The sequence below is a fragment of the Megalobrama amblycephala genome, linkage group LG14 (assembly GCF_018812025.1).
Source record: "Megalobrama amblycephala isolate DHTTF-2021 linkage group LG14, ASM1881202v1, whole genome shotgun sequence".
Taxonomy (NCBI): Eukaryota; Metazoa; Chordata; class Actinopteri; order Cypriniformes; family Xenocyprididae; genus Megalobrama; species Megalobrama amblycephala.
In genome coordinates this window covers 24,111,660-24,118,997 of record NC_063057.1, presented here as the reverse complement: position 1 = coordinate 24,118,997, position 7,338 = coordinate 24,111,660, and positions in this window count along the sequence as shown.

Here is a 7,338-nt window from a genome sequence, read left to right as displayed (position 1 = left end):
GCCTGTTCCTCCCACACCACCGGATCGCAGCAAACAATTGGAGCCACGCCTACCTGCTCCTCAAACCTACTCCGGTGAGCCCAACTTTTGTAGAGCTTTTCTGACAAGATGTTCCATGTATTTCTCGCTACAGCCTCGCACGTTTGCTAAGGAGGAATCAAAGGTGGCATTTGTGCTCACTCTCCTGACTGGACAGGCATCATTGTGGGGAACGGCGGTGTGGGAGAACCAAGATCCATGCTGCACCTCGTTCCAAGCACTCGCCGCCGAAATGAAGAGGGTCTTCGACCGGGCGGTGGCAGGCAAGGACGCCGCCAGACGGCTTACTGAGTTGAAGCAAGGAAATCGCACGGTGTCCGTACATTGGCGGCTGAGTGCAGATGGAACGAGGAGGCGCAGTGGGACGTCTTCCTGCATGGGTTGGCCGACCGTGTCCAAAGAGAGATATACGTCCTGGATCTTCCCCCAGATTTGAACGGATTAATCGACCTCGCCTTGCGGGTTGACGCTCGGCTTAATCGTCTAGAGCGGTTTGCTCTAGACGACTGACCAGTGGAGTAGACACGGTCGGTCCCGTCGCGGACGCTGAACCCATGCAGGTGGGGAGAGCTCGGCTTTCCCGGGAGGAGAGAGCGAGGCGGAGGTCCCGAGGACTTTGTTTGTATTGCGGAGGAGCGGGCCATTTTCTTCACTAGTGCCCGTTAAAAGATCAAGCCCGATAGTAATGAAGAGGCTACTATCGGGTGGGATCTCCGCCGAGAAGTCCTCACCATCCACTCTCCTTCCGGTAAGACTGAGATGGGCCACCCACACTCTCACCTGTAAGGCCTTACTGGACTCTGGAGCCGAAGGCAATTTCATGGATATACAATTTGCACAGAAGTTTCACCTGCCCATCACTTCACTTACCAAGCAGATTTCCGTCAACGCACTAAATGGCCAAAGTCTTCCCAACATCTCGCTCACTACCGAGTTCATAACTCTAGTCACTTCTGGTAACCACACAGAATCCATTCAGTTTCTCCTCATGGACTCCCCCCTAGCACCCATTGTTCTTGGTCACCCCTGGCTCACCCAACACAATCCCAAGGTGGACTGGCGGCAGCACTCCATATCAGGGTGGAGCACTCAATGTCATGAGTCGTGTCTTTTGTCTGCTTGTTCTTCTGTGTCTGTTTCTGTGTTACAGTAGAAGGCAGCGGATCTGTCAAACATGCCCGCAGAGTATCTGCGATCTGAATCTGAAGGAAGTGTTCAGTAAGTCCCGAGCTGCTTCTCTGCCTCCGCATCGTCCCTATGACTGTGCTATAGATTTAGTGCCCGGTAAGTCTCCGCTTAAGGGCAAGTTGTACTCTCTGTCGGTTCCTGAGAGGGAGGCCATGGAGAAATATATTTCTGATTCTCTAGCAGCGAAGTTCATCCGCCCTTCCTCTTCTCCAGCGGGGGCGGGGTTCTTTTTTGTTGGAAAGAAGGACGGTTCCCTGCGACCTTGCATTGATTACCGAGGGTTGAATAACATCACGGTAAAGAATACTTATCCTCTGCCGTTGATGTCTTCAGCCTTCGAGAGGTTGCAGGGAGCATCCATTTTCACTAAATTGGATTTACGGAACGCTTATCATTTGGCTCGCATCAGGAAGGGGGATGAATAGAAGACTGCCTTTAACACCCCCAGGGGGCACTTTGAATACTTGGTCATGCCCTTCGGGCTGTCCAACTCCCCGGCGGTCTTCCAGGCACTCGTCAATGATGTGTTGAGAGATATGGTTGATCAGTTCATATATGTTTACCTGGACGACATATTGATTTTTTCCTCGTCTCTCCAAGAGCATGTTCAACATGTCAGACGAGTGCTTCAACGTCTGCTAGAGAATGGGCTTTTTGTCAAGGCGGAGAAATGCGATTTTCATGCACAGTCTGTTTCCTTCCTAGGGTAAATCGTCTCGTCTGAGGGAGTTCGCATGGATCCTGACAAGGTTAAGGCTGTGGTGGATTGGCCAAGTCCAGGTTCCCGTAAGGCCCTACAGAGGTTTCTGGGGTTTGCCAATTTTTACCGGCGGTTTATTCGCAATTTCAGCCAACTAGCCGTGCCTCTGACCACCTTGACCTCCCCCAGAACGACGTTCAGGTGGGACGTTCACTTTTTTTCAGACGATTTGATTTTTCTCTCTCGTACCGCCCGGGTTCTAAAAACATCAAACCCGATTCCTTATCTCGTATTTTTGATCCTTCCGAACGCCCGTCTACTCCCGAGTGTATTCTTCCTGAGACATTAGTGGTCTCCACTCTGACATGGGAGGTCGAATCGAAGGTCAAGACGGCCTTAGAAGGGGTAACGCCTCCGCCCGGGTGTCCACCGAATCGATTGTTTGTGCCGGAGGGGTTAAGGTCCAATGTTATCAAATGGGGGCATTGTTCCAATGTGGCCTGTCATCCAGGGGTTAATCGCACCAGCTTTTTGGTCAAGCAACGACTCTGGTGGCCAGCCATGGCTCGCAACATTCGCAGTTTTGTTTTGGCTTGCTCGATTTGTGCCACTGGTAAGACTTCCAATCGATCCCCAGATGGGTTACTCCAACCGCTGTCTGTCCCTTCGAGACCCTGGTCCCACATTGCGCTAGATTTTGTCACAACCCTCCCACCCTCTCAGGGGGACACGGTTGTTTTGACCGTAGTGGACCGGTTCTAGAAGGCGGCTCATTTTATCCCTTTGCCTAAATTACCCTCTGCTAAGGAGACAGCGGTAACTGTCATAGATCACGTCTTTCGGTTACATGGCCTCCCGATGGATGTGGTTTCCGACAGGGGGCCCCAATTTGTGTCCAAATTTTGGCAAGAATTTTGTAAGTTACTGGGGGCGACTGTCAGTCTTTTGTCGGGGTTCCATCCTCAGAGCAATGGTCAAACCGAGAGAGCCAAACCAAGATTTGGAAAGAATGTTGCGATGTTTGGTTTCCAAGAATCCTTCCTCCTGGAGTCAACAACTCTCTATGATTGAGTATGCACATAATTTGTTACCAGTGTCGTCCACGGGCCTCTCACCGTTTGAATGTAGTTTAAGGTACCAGCCACCTATCTTTCCCAGTCTGGAATCCGAAGTAGCGGTTCCCTCCACTTACGCCTTCGTCCAGAGGTGCCACCGCACTTGGAGTAGAGCCCGAGAGACTCTTCTCCAAGTGGGGCCTCCCATATACGTCATGGGTCAAAAAGTGTGGCTTTCTACTAAGAACATTCCGCTCTGCTCCGTTTCCAATAAGCTTGCTCCCAAATTCATCGGCCCGTTTCCTGTCACCAAGATCATTAGTCTGGTGGCAGTCCGACTCAAACTTCCTCCAGCGTACAGGAGAATTCATCCCGCCTTTCATGTGTCAAAAATCAAACCTGTGTTTCATTCACACATTAATCCGCCGACCCCGGTTCCCCCACCGCCGCGTCTCGTAGACGGGAAACCCACGTATTCGGTTAATCATATTCTGGACTCGAGAAGGAGGGGACGCGGATTTCAGTACTTGGTGGAGTGGGAAGGTTACGGTCTGAAGGAGAGAAGTTGGGTACCTGCTAGGGACATTCTGGATCACTCCCTTATCGATGATTACAATCGACAGGTAGGTGCTCCTGGGAACGCCGAGAGGCGTTCCTAGGAGGGGGGGTACTGTCACGGTTGAGGATCCGCTGTCTCATTCTGTTGTCTGTGTATGTGTGTGTGCTGTCACGTTAATTGTTTCATGTGGGCGTCGCCACTGATTGTTTGATCAGCGGCAGCTGTTTTCCATCATCCAGCCTATTTAATGCCCTGTCTTTCGTCTCATGTTTGTCAGATCGTTGTTTGCAGTTCCCTGTGCGTTTCCCTGTGTATTCCTTGTGTGATCTTCGGCTGGATTGTGATCTTCGTGGCGTTCTGTTCCTGTACTTGTTCTTCGTTGGATTCGTCTCCTGTTCACCGTTTGCACTTGGGATTCTCACCACGATCTGCACCTGGCGGCCTGTCGAAGTCCCTGCGTCATCCCTCCCTGCTGCTGCTGCAACTGTGACCATTCACTCTACTATCAGTGTGTGAAGCTCAATAAAGAGAACTGTTAATTTGCTATTGCATCCACTTGTTTTTCCCGTGACAGAATATTTGCAAACATATATCTTAATGAATATGTATCTTCATGTTTAATGTAAATAAGACAAGGTGTGCTGTCCATTGAAGCTGTGAACGCTTTGTACCCATGCCATTGGAGAGAATGAGTCTGTGGATTCACTAATTAACATTAACTAAAAATTCCTTTGTTTGATGTGTACCATATTATAATGATAAAATGTTGGTAATACATATGTAACTGTCCGTCATTTATTTATTTACCAAACTATGGTAATTTTCTTTAAATCTGCCAGTTATGGAGGGTTTCGGGTAAGCGGATCCACAGCAGCTTTGGTGCCTACACTCTGTTGTTATGTACCGTCATCATTATCCTGCGTTCTCTTTGGTTTGCTGGCATATGGGGGATTTCATGCGCAGGGAAAGCTGTCCGCGAAACACTCTGAAAATGCTAAAAAATGTGCTGGTGCTGCCAGATCTCGATTAAAGGAAAATCACATTGTATTTGATACAAAACTAACTACACTAAATCAAATGGGGAAGAAGTCATAACTGAAACTATTTTAATAGTATTTAAATTTCTCCATAGAGAAATGTATTTTTTTACGAAAACTTATAAACTGTTAAAGACAGACATACTGTAACTATCTGAGGTTGTTAATGATAGTATATGCATTTGTTAAAGTCATCAATTTGCATTTCATCTTACTTTTTAAAGAATAGTTATATTTTATTATAGTATAGTATTATTATAGTATTATAGTAGCCTATATTTAATATACAAGTATTTATCACACTATACGTATAATATATTTATTATATTATACAATAAGTTCGACCTGCATGATTAATCGTTAAAAGATCATGATCTCAAACACTGATGTGATTTTATTCCTAAATGTCAACGATTCGTCTCTGTCTATTGCCGCTGCCATTGAGCCAGAGAGAGCAGTTGTCATGTACAGGTATGAAACAGCTTCACAAACAGTCTTTTTAACATCACAGTATCATTATTTCTGTCTTACAATGATTAAAAATCTCACAGAAGTATATAAAAGTTTATAGTTCAGATATAAACACTACAGTAGTGAGTAAAGCAGCTTTTGAAAGTAACTTGATGCTTCAAATAAAGTGAATGATGAAATTGTTTGTCATTCAATCATTTATTCAAGAGATTTGTTCAAAAACACTGCCCGTCTCATTTATAAAGAAGTCACTGCACGCTACTGAAATATGAATATACATTTCTATAGCTCTGACTGATTTTAAAGTGTCATCTGCTTGTAGAACAACACTGAAATAAGAATGCGCTGTTTATCTTTCAATCAGTTATTACATGTTAAAGTTGTGCTGGTTACTATAGCAACAGTAGGCTTCCAGCAGGTTTTCTTCATGAATTGTCACTGGACAGTAGAAAAGTGAAAATGGAAGCATTTTATTAAAGTTAAAATAAGATAAACCCCTCATATCATGGAGAGGTGTGTTATGAAATGTTTGGTATAAACTTTGGTATCTATCCCCCACCCAATGAACAGGTGGATTCACTGTGTCTGCACTCAACAAAAGCTCAATTCTATCACCTTGGCTGCTAAACTTCTCCCCTTCATCAGCCTTAAGGATGCCAAAACACTGATACATGCATTCACATCTTCACGTCTCGACTTTAGCAATGCCTTAATTCTTTATTGGTTTACCTGTCAGCTCCATCTCCAGGCTTCATTATATACAAAACTCAGCTGCTAGAGTTCTGCTCAGCTCCCATTACTGCCATTCTGTTTGAACTTCACTGGTTATAAAAAAAAAAAAAAAAGAGCTTTTTTAGCCCTGACAAAGGCCTGTGTGCCGAAACGCGTTGGCAAAATAAAGTCTTGATCTTTTGGCTCCAGTTTTTTGTTTATTTCTGATCCCTCCACGCCACAAATGTTGCGGGTTTTGTTCAAAAATAACTCAATCCTGGGGTTTATGTACCATGAAAGTAGCTTGGCTGATCGGCTAACCTGCTCTGGGGCAGGTTTTGTTCTGGTTCAGAGATCTCAAACCGAAATTGTACCAATCAGATGTGAGCTAAGCGACACTGACACATCCAATGCAATATAGTCACTGCAAATTAAAGGTCACTATATAGTAAAAAGTTCGAGTTTCTATCGCAATATGTCTTTCATGGACCTTCAGCAAGATTTTCATTTCCTGTCCTGTACATCTGCGACAAAACAGTCAATTATTTACACATATTCTGTGTTGTATAATTTTAGTTCCGGTGCTACACTGGGAGGCCATGTAGCTACGAGTGCTGTGAAGTGTGAATGGCCTTCACATTACATTAAGATAGATGGTGCTATCTTAATTTATCTTTAATGGTCTTAGCCAGACAGTTGTTGCAGATGGCTTTAACCTGTTAAGATTTTATGCCATTAGGAGAACATTTTTTTTTTAGTTTACAGAGACATGGACAGTCTGTAGTTGTCTGAGCGTTATGTTACCTGGGAAAATCTCCAAGCACTGGGGCCATTTTGGGGATTTCCGCCTGGATTTTGTAACGTTTCAGTTTATGCTTGGACTTTCAGTTTGTATTTTGATTTGTTCCTGTTTCCCACCACTACTTTGTTTCCATGGTTACCATCATAATTAGGTCAGTTGTTTCAGCTGTTCGTCATTTATCATCTCGTTTCTGTCTATGATTTAACCTGCACTCTTCCCTTTACACTTTGTTCAGTCTCTGCTTTTTTGAGTTAGCATTAAACCTTTTGAGTTTTTGGAAACTTGATTCATCTGTCTACCTTGGATTATCTGCATACATTGTTACAGAAGACTGGACCTTGATGATACTATCTTAATTTTTCTTTAATGGTCTTAGCCAGATAGTTGTTGCAGATGACTTTAACCTGTTAAGATTTTATGCCCTTAGGAGAAAAATTGGCCAGATACACTGAATGTTAGTGGTCAGATCTGACTGCTGGTGTTTAAGCATCATCAGAAAATATTGCACTATAATCTGCTGTTGCAGTTGAGTTTACACAGTCTGCTGTGTTGTGAGCATTATGACACTCAGGTCTGCTGGGAAAATGTCTTTAAATGATGCTGTTTACACTAGCCAGATCTGTGATCAGAGTATTGTTTGTTTAACAATTGGTTTTTATGGTATTAATTTAGATTAATTTGATTTTTCTGGATATCCCATACTTTCAATTATCCATTCATAATGTAGACAGAAACACACTACACTTTTTTTCAAACGTCACTCAGAAACAGGAAAC